This window comes from Dromiciops gliroides, chromosome 1 (genome assembly GCF_019393635.1).
Source record: "Dromiciops gliroides isolate mDroGli1 chromosome 1, mDroGli1.pri, whole genome shotgun sequence".
Lineage (NCBI taxonomy): Eukaryota > Metazoa > Chordata > Mammalia > Microbiotheria > Microbiotheriidae > Dromiciops > Dromiciops gliroides.
The window spans coordinates 65418071-65434289 of record NC_057861.1 but is presented as its reverse complement, the minus strand read 5'-3'; the positions used below and the strand labels follow the sequence as shown (position 1 = coordinate 65434289).

At 48.9% G+C, this 16219-nt stretch overlaps 1 protein-coding gene across 3 annotated transcripts in view; it reads right to left on the bottom strand.

Moving 5' to 3' along the window:
• The window catches only part of TNFAIP8L1 (TNF alpha induced protein 8 like 1), a 32705-nt gene extending 19728 nt beyond the window's left edge, over positions 1 to 12977 (bottom strand). The window contains exons 1-2 of one of the 3 annotated variants that reach the window (XM_043976894.1): positions 12693 to 12828; positions 7771 to 8400 (exon numbers count right to left, since the gene is read on the bottom strand). The gene's annotated coding sequence lies outside the window, so the exon portion shown is untranslated. Of the gene's footprint in view, positions 1 to 7770; positions 8401 to 12692 lie in introns of all 3 variants that reach the window. The other 2 variants (XM_043976896.1, XM_043976893.1) reach the window with 2 other exon arrangements.
• Positions 12978 to 16219: the final 3242 nt, after the last annotated feature.

The following is a 16219-nucleotide window of genomic DNA, read 5'->3' as shown; positions in this document are numbered from 1 at the left end:
TGTTGTGTCCTCTTTTGCCACACCACTATCATGACTTGGGGAACAGCTCATATGCAGATAAAGCAGGGCAAACAAGATTAAACTTCCTGGGCCTCAGTTTCCTCATGTGTAAAATGAGATGGTTGAACTAGATAGCCGTTGAAGTTTTTTCCAGTCCTACATACAGCAGATTATGTTCTACACACTATGCCTGGAGTCCTTGGTGTATTGTACATGGACAGACATTGCTTCTATTCTTTTGTTTTTGTTTTTGTTTTGCAGGCAATGAGGGTTAAGTGACTTGCCCAGGGCCACATAGCTAGTAAGTGTCAAGTGTCTGAGGCCGAATTTGAACTCAGGTCCTCCTGAATCCAGGGCCAGTGCTTTATCCACTGTGCCACCTAGCTGCTCCCATTGCCTCTCTTCTTTGGCCATTTCCCTGCCTGACTTAGCATCTAAATCTCAACCCAAACTTAGTCTCATGGGCTTCACTCCTGACCTGACCTCCAGATGCTGATTCTGGTACTGACCAGGGAATCTGGACACTATGACCTATCCTTTTCAGGCTTTGCTCCTGCCTTGACCTGGGCTTCTGAACCCACCACCAGATCTATTCCTTTAGTCACCATTCTCACCTTATAATGGACGAAGGCCTCTGGATGGACTCGCTTAAGCCAGTCCTGCACTTTGGGCTACAATCCAATCTGGGCCAGCTGGGCCTCTGGACTTTCCCCTAGGACTGTGAACACGCAACCAATGTCCCTTCATTTGACTTGATCCCTGAGACTGAGGTCAGCTTTGATCAAGGGACTTGAGGTAAATTATGTGTGCCTTCTCCAATTCCATGGAACTACCCACAATCTCTGTACTGACCACTGTCCTGATCCTGCATCAAATCAGGGATCTGACTGGTCCTGGCACCTGGGGGTTCCAGATGACCATGCCAAGAGCTCTTCTCCTGAAAACTCTTTGAGAGAAACAGAACCTGAATTCATCCTGGGGCACCAACCTTCAGCTTATAGAGACATACCTCATTGTATTGTGCTTTACAGATAGGGCATTTTTTTTTTTAATTGAAGGTTTGTGGTAACCCTGTGTCAAGCAAGCTTATCAGTGCCATTTTCCCATAATGTTTCTGTGTGCCATTTTGGTAATTCTCACAACATTTCAAACTTTTTCATTATTATTATATCTGTTCTGTGATCTGTCATCAGGGATCTTTGATATTATTTTTGTAATTGTTCCAGGGGGCCATGAACCATGCCCAGAAAAGACAGTAAACGTGATTGATAAACGTTGTGTGCTTTCCGACTGTTCCACCAGCCAGCTGTTCTCTCTCCCTCTCCTTGCACCTCCCTATTCCCTGAGACACAATGATATTGAAATTAGGCTAATTAATACCCCCTACAATAGTCTTTAAGTGTTCAAGTGAAAGGAAGAGTCGATCGATGAGGCATATTTCATCATTGGCTTATTTTAAGAAATGGCTGCAGCCGATCCAACCTTTAGCAGCCACCAACTGATCAAGGCAAGACCCTTTTCCAGCACAGAGTTCTTGCTGAAGGCTTAGATGACATTTTTTTTTTAGCAACAAAGTATTTTTAATTAAGGTGTGTACATTGGAGTTTTTTTAGACTATTGCACACTAGACTACAGTATAGTGTAAACATAGCTTTTATATGCACTAGGAAACCAAAAAAAAATCTGTGTGACTCTCTTTATTGTGATTTTCATTTTATTTCAGTGGTCTGGAACTGAACCCAAAATATCCCTGAGGTATGCCTGTATTGCTTAAGTGCCCTGCTCTGAACCCTAGTATTCCCAGCATTCAGTATAAGGGCAGCTTTCATCTGATGAAGAAAGCCTTCTCTTTCCTCCTTCCTTCCTTCTTTCATTCTTTCTTCCTTCTTCCCATCTTCCTTTCTTTCCTTCCTCCTCCCTCTCTCCTTCCCTCTCTCCCTCCCTCCCTCCCTCTCTTTCTTCCTCCCTCCCTCCCTCCCTTTCTTCCTTCCTTCCTAAAACCTACTTACTTTGAGTGTGCCTGGCCTCTTGGGTTTGTGTGTCTATGCTGTGAGGGAGACCAGGGAGAATAACACAGAATTCCTGGCCTCAGGGAGCTCCCACTCTTAGAACATAAAACATTAGTGCTGGAAGGGGCTCTACTGCTATGACTTCTATATGTCAAGGATTAGGGATTGGAGGCTCCAGCCTTGTGCCCTCCATGCTACTCTCCATTATTTTTTGGGTGACCAACAACTTGAATTCCTTGTGAAAGAACTCACTCAACAACACACATCTGGTAAGGTAGATAATGGCCAAAAAAAGGTTCTGGGGCTTTTAGTGGAAAGCAAGCTCAATCTATTAGTTGATATAGCAGTCAAAAAACCTAATGTCATTCTGGACAGCATTGAGAAAGGCATGGCAGGGGCAGCTAGGTGGCACAGTGGATAGAGCACCAGCCCTGGATTCAGGGAGACCTGAGTTCAAATCCGGCCTCAGACACTCAACAGTTACTAGCTGTATGACCCCGGGCAAGTCACTTAACCCCAATTGCCTCAGCAAAAAGAAAGAAAGAAAGAAAGAAAGAAAGAAAGAAAGAAAGAAAGAAAGAAAGAAAGAAAGAAAGAAAGAAAGAAAGAAAGAAAGAAAGAAAGAAAGAAAGAAAGAAAGAAAGAAAGAAAGATATGGCATCTAATAATGGGGAAGACATCCTGTGTACCCCAGTCACAGACCACATTTGGAGGGTTGGATTCAGTTTAAGGTGGACATATCTTAAGGGGTAAAAAAACCCCCCAAAACTATTAAGTGAAAGAATATCCAGGAAGATGACTAAGATGGTGAAGAGAAGAATAGAGGGGAGGGGGAAGTGTGGTATAGTGAATAGGGTAGTGGGCTTTAGTTAGCCTCAAGACCTGGCTTGGAATCTAGCCTCTGACACTAGCTGTGTGGCAATGAACAAGTTACTTAGACCCAAGTTTCCTCATCTGTAAAATGGGAATGATAAATCCTACAGTCTCTACCTTATGTGGTAGTTTGTGAGGCTCAAATGAAATGATGTATGTAAATCACTCTGCAGATTTGATTTGATTTGTTTTTGGGGTTTTTTTGGTGGGGCAATTGGGGTTAAGTGACTTGCCCAGGGTCATACAGCTAGTAAGTGTCAAGTGTCTGAGGCCGGATTTGAATTCAGGTCCTACTGAATCCAGGGCCGGTGCTCTATCCACTGCACCACCTAGCTGCCCCCACACTCTGCAGATTTTAAAGCACTATGAAATTGCCAGTTATTATTATAATTGATTATCAATGATAATTTAGTAGTAGGAGTAGGAGTAGGAGTAGTGGTAGTAAGTAGTAAGTAGTATTGGAAAGCAGGTTCACAACAGAGTCTGAATCATCATAGAACTAACTGCTTCAAGGATTCAAGATTTGCTTTTTTGCTAATGCTCATGAGAGTGTTCTTCAGTCGTGTCAGACTCTTCATGATTCCATTTGGGGTTTTCTTGGCAAAGATACTGGAGAGGTTTGCCCTTTCCTTCTCCAGCTCATTTTACAGGTGAGGAAAGTGAGACAAACAGGGTTAAGTGACTTGCCCAGGGTCACACAGCTAGTAAGTGTCTGAGGCCAGATTTGAACTCCTGATTCCAAGCCCACCGCTCTTATCCACTGCGCCACCTAGCTGTCTGCTTCATAAGAGTGACTAAGGTTGGGGCAGCTAGATGGCACAGTGGATAGAGCACCGGCTCTGGAGTCAGGAGTACCTGAGTTCAAATCCTGCCTCAGACACTTAACACTTACTGGCTGTGTGACCCTGGGCAAGTCACTTAACCCCAATTGCCTAACCAAAAAAACCCAAAACAAAACAAAACAAAAAAAGAGTGACTAAGGTCATAATATCTGTCACCTTGCAGCAAGTCTTTGGGTGAGCCTCTTTGCACTTAGCCAGGCTTATCCTCAAATGACAGGTCCACGGGCCATGGAAAGGTAGGAAGCCTCTCCATCGTGGTGGGAGTTACAGGACCTGAGCTTATCTGACACAGCTTTCAAGAGCTAAGGGAGGAGGAGACTTGGAGTAGGACTCTGTTGGATAATAATAATAACTCACATTTCTATAGTATTAAAATACACTTTCCTCACAAACTCCAGTAAAGGAGACAGTTGCAAGCATGATTATTCCCATTTTGCAGATGAGGAAACTGAGGCTCACAGAAATGAGGTGACATCCGTGAGAACTTCCCAGCCAGTTAAGTCTCGGAAATTTGGAGCTCAAGATTCCTGCTGCCAAGCCCCAAACTATTTCCATTATGTTCATCTTGTTCAACCACTTCATTTTGCAGATAGGGAAACTGAGGCCTAGAAAAGGAGATGACTTGACCAGGTTCATGCCACAAATTGGTGGGAGAGCCAGGACTAGTACACAGGTGTCCACCCATGGGGCCAAAGAAGGGATGCTCTCTGTCCTGCCCCTCAGAGGGGCAGGTAGCCTGTTCCCCCATTTAATAAATATTTCACACCGTAATCCAAAGACCTTAAATAATTAATGAGCCAATGCAGCAGGTTGGGGGAGGCCCGAAGAGAGGGCACTGCTAGGCCACTCTCTGACCACCGCCAATCAGATTCACTCTGCTGCCCCCCTATCCCAAATACTGTGGCCTCCAAGCACCAAAGGCCACCTCCAGGACCTCTTGCCAGGTCGACTAGGCCCCTGGCTTCTTTTTCCTTTTCTTTCAACACAAGCAGGTGAGGTTTGGCAACGAGAGATACCAGAAAGGCCAACAGATCAGGACTAGGCTTGTCCCTCCCTCGAGGGGCCCAAGGCATCCCTGGAGTGTCTGGGCAACTCTGCCCATCCCATTCCCATTCAGCTAGCCTAGGACTTGGGCTGTCTCCTCCACCCCTGTCTCCCCTACCCCCAGCCTTACTGCCTGGTCTGAGGCCCAGAGTCAAACTGTCCTCAACCGGGTGACTCTCTGCATCTGTGCAGGCCACATTTCCACGTCCTCCTCTCTGCTCATTGGTGCATTTCCCTTCCTTCAAGGCCCAGTTCTGGTGCCCTCTCCTCTATGAAGACTTCCTGGGTTCTCTCAGCTGACAGTGATTTTCTCTTCCTTCAACCCTGGTCGGGTAAAATTCATTTGCCCCCAGTGATCTTACTTCCTCATATTCCTCGAACATCCCCCTATTCACTTATAGGCCGCTTAAAGTCCAATTATTTCATGCCAACCTTTGTCTTCCCCCAATGCTAAGAGTTCTGGGTGTTCTAGGTTTACAGAATCCTATCGAATTTTTAGTCAGACACTCCTTTCCAATACCAGAGCAGGACTTATACTATCACAGAGCGGCAGAGCTTGAAAGGCTGTTGTGAATCAGGACAACTGGGGTTCAGATCCCACCTCAGACACTCACTGGCTGTGGGGTATCGGGCAGGTTGCTTGATTGTTCTAAGCCTCAGTTTTCTCATCTGCAAAATGGGGATAATAACGGCAGCCCTCAGTTCCTCAGACAATTCTCGAAGACTTCATTGCAGAGCAGATGCCAACCTGCACTGGCAGAGAGAATTTCTTCACTGGGAATTTCTTTTCTAACCAATGATCTAGTAAAAAAAAAAATCTAGTGGTACAGATCTAGTAAAACAAACAAACAAAAAAACCCAACAGGGTTGATCCAAGGATCAAATGAGATGATGGATGGAAGCACCATCGAAATGAAAACTTTTATTGTTGAGGATCCTGTCCAGACCAACCTTCTCATTTTTATAGATTGGGAGTCTGAGGATCAGAGAGGAAGCAATCTGTCCAAGGTCACACAGCAACTAGAGAAGGGACTGTGGTTCCTTCCTTCTTAAGTCTGCCGGCCTTTCCACTATACCACACTAAGGGGAGGGTGTATCTCACCATGGTAGGGTTTGATTACCAGGTGTAGGCCTCCCCCCTCTAATTCCCAAGCTCATCAGAGGTACAGAGAAGGCTGAAAGGGATCTCTGCCTCTTCTTCCTCCCAGTCCTGGGGCAAGAACACCGACTGACCAATGGGAAGAATTCTAGGGCTGAGTTGGAGTCGATAGTTAAATTTTTAGTGTGAGCATTTATTTACTCCTCAGAAATCAGTGAAATGCAACAAATCAGAGTTTATTGTTTTGTTGACTGTCCATACATAAGAAAGTGAGGGAGAAAATGTTAATAATGAAGATTAAACTGTATGTCATGGGCAACCCCTCCTCCATCCCTCCTTGCCCAGATCTGCTTGTTAAACATTTACTAGCACACCCCTGCCAGACTCTGCTCTGCTCTTGTAATGGCTCATGCATGTCTTATTTGCCCACCAATACCCCATTGTGGAGTAAAGTAGGGTGCTGGACTTAGAGTCTGAAGACCTGGGTACAAATCCTGGCCTCAATACTTATCCACTTACCAGCTATGGCCTAAGGCAGGTTATTCTCTTTCCCCCCTCTCCCCTCCCCCAAACTCCAAGGTCCCTCCTTTGAGTCTATTGATTGGCTTGTTTCCGGCCAAAGAAACTAGGAAACTTTCATAATAATGAATACTAGCTTAAGGACCCTAGGTGATTCAGTAGATAGAGTCGGGAAGATCTGAGTTCAAATTTGACCCCAAATGCTTACTAGTTGTATGATCCTGGGCAAGTAACTTCACCCTGTTTACCTCAGTTTCCTCATCTGTAGGAAGGAAATGGCAACACACACCACTGTCTTTGTCAAGAAAACCCCAAATGGGGTCACAAAGAGTGGACACAACTGAAAACAACTAAACAACAATTCGTAAGGTACTTATAGCATAGTTCCTGGCACATAGTAGGTGCTTAATAAATGCCTGGCTCTTCTTCCATTCAAACACTTATGAAGCATTCAGCTCACCCACTAGCAGCCTAAGGGATCAGTTTGTCCCCCTCCCTTCTATCCATTTTATTCTTTAGGCTTTGGGTCAGGGCTCTCACTCCCATACTCGCCCACAGGGGGACCCCAGGATGGGAATTTCTTACAAAACATACCAAGAATCTCTTTTCATCTGAAATATATTTGTTTCCAGGGAGAATCCCTGCAGTCATTTCTATACATTCTCCCTTATTACCAAACCATTTTTACCCAGTGGGAAAAGTAAATGAAAATCCACCAGGGCAGTGGGGTAAGAACACTTCAGTCAGAAGACCGGAGAAGTATCGGGCCCAAGCATGCATCCCACCAAAGACCCAGGTGCTCCAGAGTACACGGGGAAGGCATTCCCAGGCTTAGACGTCAGGAAGTCCTGGTTCTAATCCTGGCTCTGGCATTTCTTTAATGGGTAACTTTGGAAAAGTTACTCCCCTCTTTCTGTGCCTCAGTTTACCCCTCTGTAAAATGGTATAGAACAGAGACCACCAGAGCTGGAAGGGCCTCTACAGACCACCAAATGACCAGGAATCCTTAAGAGGGGGTGGTTGTAAACTTGTTTTTAAAAATATTTTGATAACTATTTGAATAGACTAGGTTTCCTTTGTAATCCTATATATTCATTCTTATACATTTAAAAACATGATTCTGAGAAGGGGTCCATAAACTTCCCCAGACTGAGGGCCAAAGGGGGATCTTATGTCACAAAAAAAAAAAAACTAAGAAGCCCTGGGCTAATCAAAACCCCTCATCTTACAGATAGGGAAACAGAGGCCCAGATCACGTATAGCAAACTGGAGCAGAGCCAGGAGCAGGTCAGGTGCTCTGACTCCCAGCCCAGGGTCCCTTCTGCTCCATCACTGCCTCTCCCACCTCACAGCCCCCACACACCCAACCCTCTTCCACACTCACCCAAAACAGGTCAACACTCATCTGAGGAATGCTCCAGTCCCCAAACCCTGAGGGGACAGCAAGTATTGGGGGGCTCAGGGAAGAGAGGGGCTCTAGTCAGGGGGGCAATCGGGAAACAGCCCCAATGTTTGGATGACTCCTGGCGCTCCTGTCCAGGCAACAGGTATTTGTTCTTCGTGGTTGCCATGGGCACGGCGGGCAGGGGCCCGGTTACACCTTTGCTGGCCCCTCCTCCAACATCTCCCAGCTGCTCCCCAACGTGTCAGGGCATTACTTGTTTGTTCATTGGCTGCCCAGGAGATGCAAGTCAGCAGGGTCTCCCTTTTCACTTTTTTAAAGCCCCAGGGTTGACAACACCTTGGCCGGCAGGCTAGGGGGGGCAGTTAGTTTGCCTTCAGAGCTGTGGCTCCCCAGCTCATGTTTCCACTGGCCCCCCTGGATCCAAGGAATGTGCTTCTCAAGGCCCAGTGGTCAGCGAGGCAGAATGAGGAGAGCCCGGGATGGGAGCCAGCACACACAGCTTCTAACTCCAACCCTGCCACTCACTCTGTGTGGGCAGGTCTCCTCTCGGGGATTCAGTTTCTTCATGTGTCCAGTGGGGCCATGACTTCTCCAGGATATTGGGAGTCTCTAAGGGGAGAATGTACCTTAGAGAAGGTCTAAAGGGAGGGAGAGGGACCTGAGTGTGGGCTTGGGACTTCCTCCAGGAGGAATATTGGAAAGGATGTCCCAGCCCTCTTAGACACCCTGCCAAGGAAAAGGGGTGCTTTCCTGTTGTGCCTCTCCTCTCTCCCCTTGAAAATGAGGGCTGCCTGAGTGATGGAGAAGGGCAGACTGAAGCATGAATGGCTCAGGGACAAATCGAGCTCTTCCTGCTCCATTTATGAGCCTGGATTGGGGGCGCCCCCCGCCTCTTCCTTCTCACAAAGCATACAGCACTGTCAGGGCCAGAAGCCCAGAACATGGGCCTAATCCTGTTTGTTCAATGATTTCCCCCATGTGATCTTGGGCAGGTTATTTCATCTTTATGGACCTCAGTTTCTCCATATGTAAAATGAAAGACTAAATGTCACTTAGCTTTAAGGGCTGAATTCTGACATTCTATGTTCTAAGGACCCTCCCAGCTCTGACATCCTATGTTCTAAGAGTCTTCCCAACTCAGACTTCCTATGTTCTAAGGACCCTCCCAGCTCTGACATTCTCTGTTCTAAGAGCCCTCCCAGCTCTGACATCCTGTGTTTTAAGGACCCTCCCAGCTCTGACACTCTGTGTTCTAAAGGCCCTCCCAGCTCTGACATCCTATGTTCTAAGAGTCCTCCCAGCTCAGACTTCCTATGTTCTAAGGACCCTCCCAGTTCTGACATCCTATGTTCTAAGGACCGTCCCAGCTCTGACATCCTATGTTCTAAAGTAAAGTCCCAGCTCTGACATTCTCTGTTCTAAGAGCCCTCCCAGCTCTGACATCCTGGGTTCTAAGGACCCTCCCAGCTCTGATATTCTATGTTCTAAGGGCACTCTCAGCTCTGACATTCTCTGTTCTCAGGCCCCTTCCAGCTTTGGCACTCAATGTTCTAAGGTTGCTCCCAGCTCTGACGTGTCCTATGGGCCCTCCCAGCTCTGACATTCTCTGTTCTAAGGGTCTTTTCAGATCTGACTTTCGATGAGTCTATAGCTGAAAGGAATCAAATAAAGAAACTCAGGGCTTGTGGGGAGGGGGAAAGAAAAAAAGGAGGAAGGAAGGCACATTTCAGAAACCATTGTTCAGTCTGCTGGGTTCCTTCAGAGAGGGGAATTCCCAGGAATACGGGATCTACTGCCTTGGCTATATTAGGGGGTGCTGGGAGTGAGTGCCTTATTCGTCAAGCAGATGCCTCAATCACCGGCTGTTTCCTGAGCTCACCCATCTGGGCCTTGCTGAGGCACTACACCCATCCCTGGGCCCCAGAGGAGTGTCAGGTGAAGACACCTACTCAAGGCTCTGCCCACAGCAAGCAACAGCTTGAAAGTTGGTCAGATTCACACCTGGCCCTGATGACAAGAAGGAGGAGCCGAGTCAGGAAGTGAGTCAGAGCACAGGCAGGCCTCAGCAACATCGGCTCAGTCACTCAGTCACTGGGCTTAGGAAGACACAATGATAAGGGTGAAGTGGGGGTGGGGTGGGCCCGGGCTGAAAGGGGACCAGGGGGAGATTGTCCTGGGAGGACAGGGGTAGGACATGGAAATCAAAGCTCTTGGCATCATATCATTTTACCTCAGCCACTTTATAAGACACTTCAAAGCACCCTAATGGCCCTAATTACTATGGCTAGGTCCTGGACCCATTTAATATCTGAGATGTGGAGGCAGCAACTGAGACCTGCCCAAGGAAGGAAGGCCTGGGAGAGGTTTCACCTTAGGAAGACACCTTGACCTTGCTCTGGCTGGGTTATCAGCAGCAGCTTCCTTTACCCCAGAACTTCCAGAACTCTCTGAATTCTGCCCCCCCCCTCCCTTCAAATGTTGGCTCACATTCCTTGCTGTCCTGGGTCCCGGAGTCAGGAAGATCTGAGTTCAAGTCCTCCCTCAGACACATTCTAGCTGTGTGACCCTAGGTGAGTGGCTTGTTTCAGTTTCCCCAAGTGTAACATGAATAATAGCACCTACGTCTTAAAGTTGTGAGGTTGTTGTAAAGCATTTAGTCAGTGCTATATAAATGTTTATTTTCCCTTCTCTACCTCTTCATCCTCCTCTCTGCCTCTCCAAATTCTGTGTGTCTGCTCTCAAGTCCCGCCCCATTCTAATCCCCCAGGGAAGCCTTGTACATTAGCCTTCCAACAGCAGTTTCTGCCAGACCTAGCTGGAGTCTCTACCTCTCCATAGCCTTGGTTTTCCCATGTATTCCCATAGCTGATAAGCTGGTACAGGCCCTCATTACCTCCTGGCACCTCCACATAAACTGCTACTTGTGGTTCGGTCATTTTCCAGTCGTGTATGATTCTTTGTGACCCCCTTTGGGGTTTTCTTGGCAAAGATACTAGAGCAGTTTGCTATTTTCTCCTCTGGCTCATTTTACAGATGATGATATGGAGGCAAACGGGGTTAAGTGACTTGCCCAGGGTCACACAGCTAGCAAGTATCTGAGGCCAGATCTGAACTCAGGAAGATGAGTCTTCTCGACTCCAAGCCTGGTGCTCAATCTACTGCATCATCTAGCTGCCCTCACTATTACACCAGCCTGTTAGTAGGTGATCTTGTCCCCACACTTTCCTCCCTGAAGTCCATCCTTCAAGGGTCTGCCAGATGAAACTTTCTTCCACATTTTTCCTGGTCCTCCTCTGCTCAAAGAACTTCAGAGTCTCAAATAACCAAGTGAAGCCAATCTCCTCTGCCTGGCATTCACTACCTTCTATCATCTGGCCTCCCCCCTCAACTTTTCCAATTTTCTTTCCTGTTATTATTCCCTTCCAGGGCACACTCTCCACTTTATTTAGTTTCCTGAAGATCTTTAGCTGCCTCGGCACCTGGAATGCCCCCCCCCCCCATTTACCTGGGGCATGCCTGCCCATCCTGTAAAGTGCACGTTACAAAATGATGAAGCCCAGGAAGCCTCCCCAATTCTCCATGCTGTGATAACCTAATGTGCCCCCTCCCCTCCCATCAGACCTCTCATTGCACATTGGTGCAGCGATTCTACTAAATTTATTATATACAATAGCGGATTATGAGAGGCAGTGATTGGGCTGCAGTGGGTGGAAGGCCAGCCTCAGAAGCAGGAAGCCCATGGTTTGCCTCCTGACTCCTTGTTATGCATACCCCTACGTGTGATTGTCGGTAACACTTTAACCTCTTAGTGCCCCAAGCAATGAATCCTCTAAGGCTGTAAATTACATATTAGTTGCCCATATACCTCAGATGGAGGGAAGTTTCCTCATCTGTAAAAGGAAGGACTAAATGGGTTTGAAGTCTCTTCCAGTTCTAACGTTCTTGATTCGTGATTTTTTTTTTGCCCCCAAGGGCACAGCAAGAGGGCACCAGGTGGGTCATCAGCAAATCAGAGGGAAGAGGTTGTCTCTTTTGGACCAGCCCAAAAGTTGGCCTCAGGGTGTGTCTGGGGTGGAGGGTGGAGGAGGGCAGAACTAGTGAGATAACTGGGACTGTGTGGGAGCTTTCCCAGGGCCTAGGGGGCCGGGGTCAGGGCCAGACCTTGGGGGGCGGGGTGTATCGGCCCCAGTGGAAGATTCTCAACCTGGAGAGAATTTGGCAACCCACCCAGTCCCCATCCCCTAGCTCCAATCCCCGACTTTCCGGATTTGGGGTAAAAGACCCAAGAGTCAGGAGTCCGAGGGACAGAGCCAGAGGAGCAAGCACACGCTGAGCGGCAAATCAAAGAAAGAGAGGACGTGTCAAAGGCCAAGAGCCCCTCTCCCTCCCAACCCGGGCGACCACGAGACAGAGAAGGGGCTGGGGAGGAAGGCAGAGAAAGAGACGGAGCAGGAGACGGAGAGACTTGCACTGAAACACATGCGGGGTGGCGCGGGGGGTGGGGGGGGGAGAGGGAGAGAGAGAGAGAGAGAGAGAGAGAGAGAGAGAGAGAGAGAGAGAGAGAGAGAGAGAGAGAGAGAGAGAGAGAGAGAGAGAGAGAGAGAGAGAGAGAGAGAGAGAGAGAGAGAGAGAGAGAGAGAAGGGAAGTGGGAGGGATGGAGAGCGAGACCCAGAGGGGAGACTGAGGGAGGCAGGGAGACAGACTAGAGACAGGAGATTGAGGAGCGAGGGAAAGAGGGAAGCCGGGACTGGGGCGGGCTGCAGCCAAGGCTGCCCGGTCCGTGAGTGTCCCCGGGCTGCCCGGCTGTCTCCCCTGCTCCCACGCCGCCCGTGGGCTCCGGGGGCCCGCGGGTCCTCGCTGCCGCCACCTCCTCCCGCGCCGGGGGCCCAGGGGAACTCACCTGTCAACAGATCCGCCTCCGCGGAGCTCCGCGGACCCTCCGAGAGTCGCCGCTGCCGCCGCCGAGGCTCGCCTGGAATGCGAGGGACGCTCGCTGCCCCGAAGCCCCAGGTCCGGGTGGGCGCCCACGCGTGGAGCTGGGACGGGGATGGGCCAGCAGGGGAGCGCGCCCGGCAGCGGGACACTTGGCCCGGTTAGTGTCTCTAGCGTGTGCGGCGGCTGCCGGACGCCTGCAGCCCGGCCCGGGGCCCCATGCACTGCACTGCCCGGATCCCGGAGGCCGAGGCCAAGGGGGCAAAGGGAAGGAAGGGGGAGAGGAGGGAAGAAAATTCAAGCCAAAGTTTCCCAGTCCAGGAGGGCGGGGCGAGAGTGCGGGACAGGCCAATGGCCGGCCGAGCTTCCTACGAAGCGACCAATGGAAGGCGAGCAGGACGCGGGCCGGGGAGGGGTGGGAGGGAGCGTGTGATCGTGTGTGTCGGTGTGTTTGTGTGTATGTCTGTGTGTGTGGCTGGGAGGGACCGATCCAAGCCCTGTCAGCCCCCGCCCCCGGTCCCCATCCCGGATCCCGGATCCCCAAGGTCCAAGAGGCCGGAGAGAAAGCAGGAAATGGGTAGGAACGATGGATGGAAGTTGTAGAGAAACAGATTTCTGCTCAACCGAGGGGAAAACATCCTAACAATCAGAGCTGCGGAAAACTGGAGGGCTCATGCCTCCAGAGATCCTGAGCTCCCCGTCATTTAAAGTGGATGCTGGATCACCTATTTGGGGGTTGTTATAGAAGGAATTCCTGCTTAGCTACAGGTCGGACTGGATGCCCTCTGAGGTCATAGTAATGAAAGGATTTAGACCAGGAAACACCCTTAGAGATGACCTTGTCTAGCTAACCTCCTCATTTCACAGATGAGAAAACTGAGGCCCCGGGAAAGGAAATCACTTGCAGAGGGTCACAGGGCAGTGAGTGACAGAACCAGCATTTGGACTCAATTCCTCTGACTCCAAATTCGAAGCTATTTCTACTGACATCCTTCCAAGTCACCTCAGTTCAACACCTTTGAATCATCCCAGACTCTCCCTCCCTCCTTACATCCATTCAGCAGTCACATCTCTCCAGTCCCTGGAGAGTCCCTCAACCCTGTTTGCCTCAGTTTCCTCATCTGTAAAATAAGCTAGAGAAGGAAATGGCAAAACCACTCCAGTATCTTTGCCAAGAAAACCCCTCGTGGGATCACAAAGGAAAACGACTGAAATGAATGAATGAATATCTCTCATATCTCCCATCCTCTTTCCCCAGTCCACCACTCTAGCTCAGGCCTCACCTAAAGACAACTCCAATAGCCTCTCGAATGGACTTCCTGTTTCAAGTTGTTCTGGACTCTCTGCTCCAATCCATCGCCCACACAGCTGAGTAATTTTCCTAAAGTGTGAATCTGACCGTGTCATTCCCCTACTCAATAAATTCAGGTGGCTCCCTATGACCTCTAGGATCACAGATATAGAGCTGGAAGAGAGTTCAGAGGCCATCTGGTCCACCCCCCTCATTTCACTGATGGGAAACCGACAGCCTCTTCACTTGGGCATTTAAAACCCTTTTACAGCCTGTCTCCAACCTATCTTTCCAGTCTTATTAAACATTACTTCCCTTTGAGGTCCCTATGGTCGGTCAAACTGGTACCTGATGCCCCCTTCTCTCATCTTTTTCTTTGCGTTGGCTCTTTCCCCCAACATCATGTCTAGAATGCACTCCCTCTTCATCTCTGCCTCTTAGAATACCCCTTCAAGATTTCTTCTATGTGGAGCCTTTCCTATCTGTAGGAGCCCTCCCCATCCTTATCACCTTGTCTGGATTTTGTTTATACCTCTCTAGGTGCATGTTCACTCCATCATAGAATGAAAGTTTCTTGAGGGGAGGGATAGATTTTTGAGTGCCTGGCACATAATGTTGTTGTTGTTTGCCCTTCATTCTCACTATTTTTTCCCCACTATTGTATGTGTATGTGTGTGTGTGTGTGTGTGTGAGAGAGAGAGGGTGGGGGAGCAATTGGGGTTAAGTGACTTGCCCAGGGTCACATGGCTAGTAACTGTCTGAGGCTGGATTTGAACTCAGGCTCTCCTGACTCCAGGGCCAGTGTTCTATCTACTGTGCCACCTGGCTGCCCCATTTGTCCTTCATTCTTGAAGAGGACCATGGAGCCCAGGTGATGTCATAACTTGCAGTGAATTGGATTTAAATGAGTGAGGGCTGTGCAAGGTCACCAACCTCACTCTCTTCTCCAGAGCCATGTGGTCCAGTGGCAAGATATACATCAGGATGACTGAAGATGGCCCCAAATGTTTTTTAAAGTGACTTGCCCAGGGTCACATGACTAGTAAGTGTCTGAGGTGAATTTGAACTCAGGTCCTCCAAACTTCAGGGCCAGTGCTCTATCTGCTGTGCCACCTAGTTGCCCCTCATCTGGCCCATCATAGGTGCTTAATAAATGGATTGATTAATTGTACTAGATTTAGTGAGCTTGGGAAATATAGGGTCTGTTGCTCAAAGTCCCAGTGTTGCCCCAACCTTTAAACCTAAAAAATGGCTTAGCTGGCATAGGTAGCCTTTGAAGGTAGAGGCATCAAAAGGCCTTCTCTCTCTCTCTCTCTCTCTCTCTGTCTCTCTCTCTCTCTCTGTCTCTGTCTCTCTCTCCCTGTATCTCTCTCTCCCTGTATCTCTGTCTCTGTCTCTGTCTCTGTCACACACACACACACACACACACACACACACACACACACACCCCTGCTTTTGCCCCAGGCAAAAACGTTCCCAGCCATAACTCTTGGAGTAGTAGGTAATGTCTAAGAGTCCTTGCAGGTTGGTATTTAGTTTTCCAGGCTTTTTTTCCCCTGGAACTCCATCATCCTTAAAACTAACAGATCTAGCAGGTGATTGAACCCCATCATCTCATTATCAGGTTCACAGGATCCTCTGCCTCCATCACCACTGTCCTGGCCCTCCTTGTCCTCTCAGTCCTGTGGGGCCAAGTATCAGGGTGACATTCCATAGGGATTCTTTGGGGGTAAACAGCTACGTATTTATTCAAACTCCTTTCCTTTGATTCTGCAGCTGGTTCCAGGATATCAGGTTGGTGAGGACGGTGGGGGGGGGATGGGTGGGAAAAGAGTGACTGATCCAGATGTGGTTTTCTTGTTCCTCTCACCAGAGGAGGATGCAGCTGTTGTTTTTAGGAAAACAGCTGGGATCCTGCCCAAAGTCCTCTGTGAGGTGTTTGTTTCCTCCCAAGGAGTGACCCAGATACTGCGTTGAATGGATCATCCCCGCTTCGCCTTTCAGGTCCCACCCACCATCCAAAGTGTAACTCAAGGGTCGCTTCCTTTGTGAAACCTCCCCTAGACAGTCAGCAAAGTGTGGCAAGAAGAGGCCTGGATTTGGACTCAAAGGAGCTAGGTTTGTGTCGTTGAACTTCTCTAGGTCTTGGTTTTCTGATGTGGGATAACCCACCAACTTGCACTGTAAGGTCAAGTCCCCAGAGG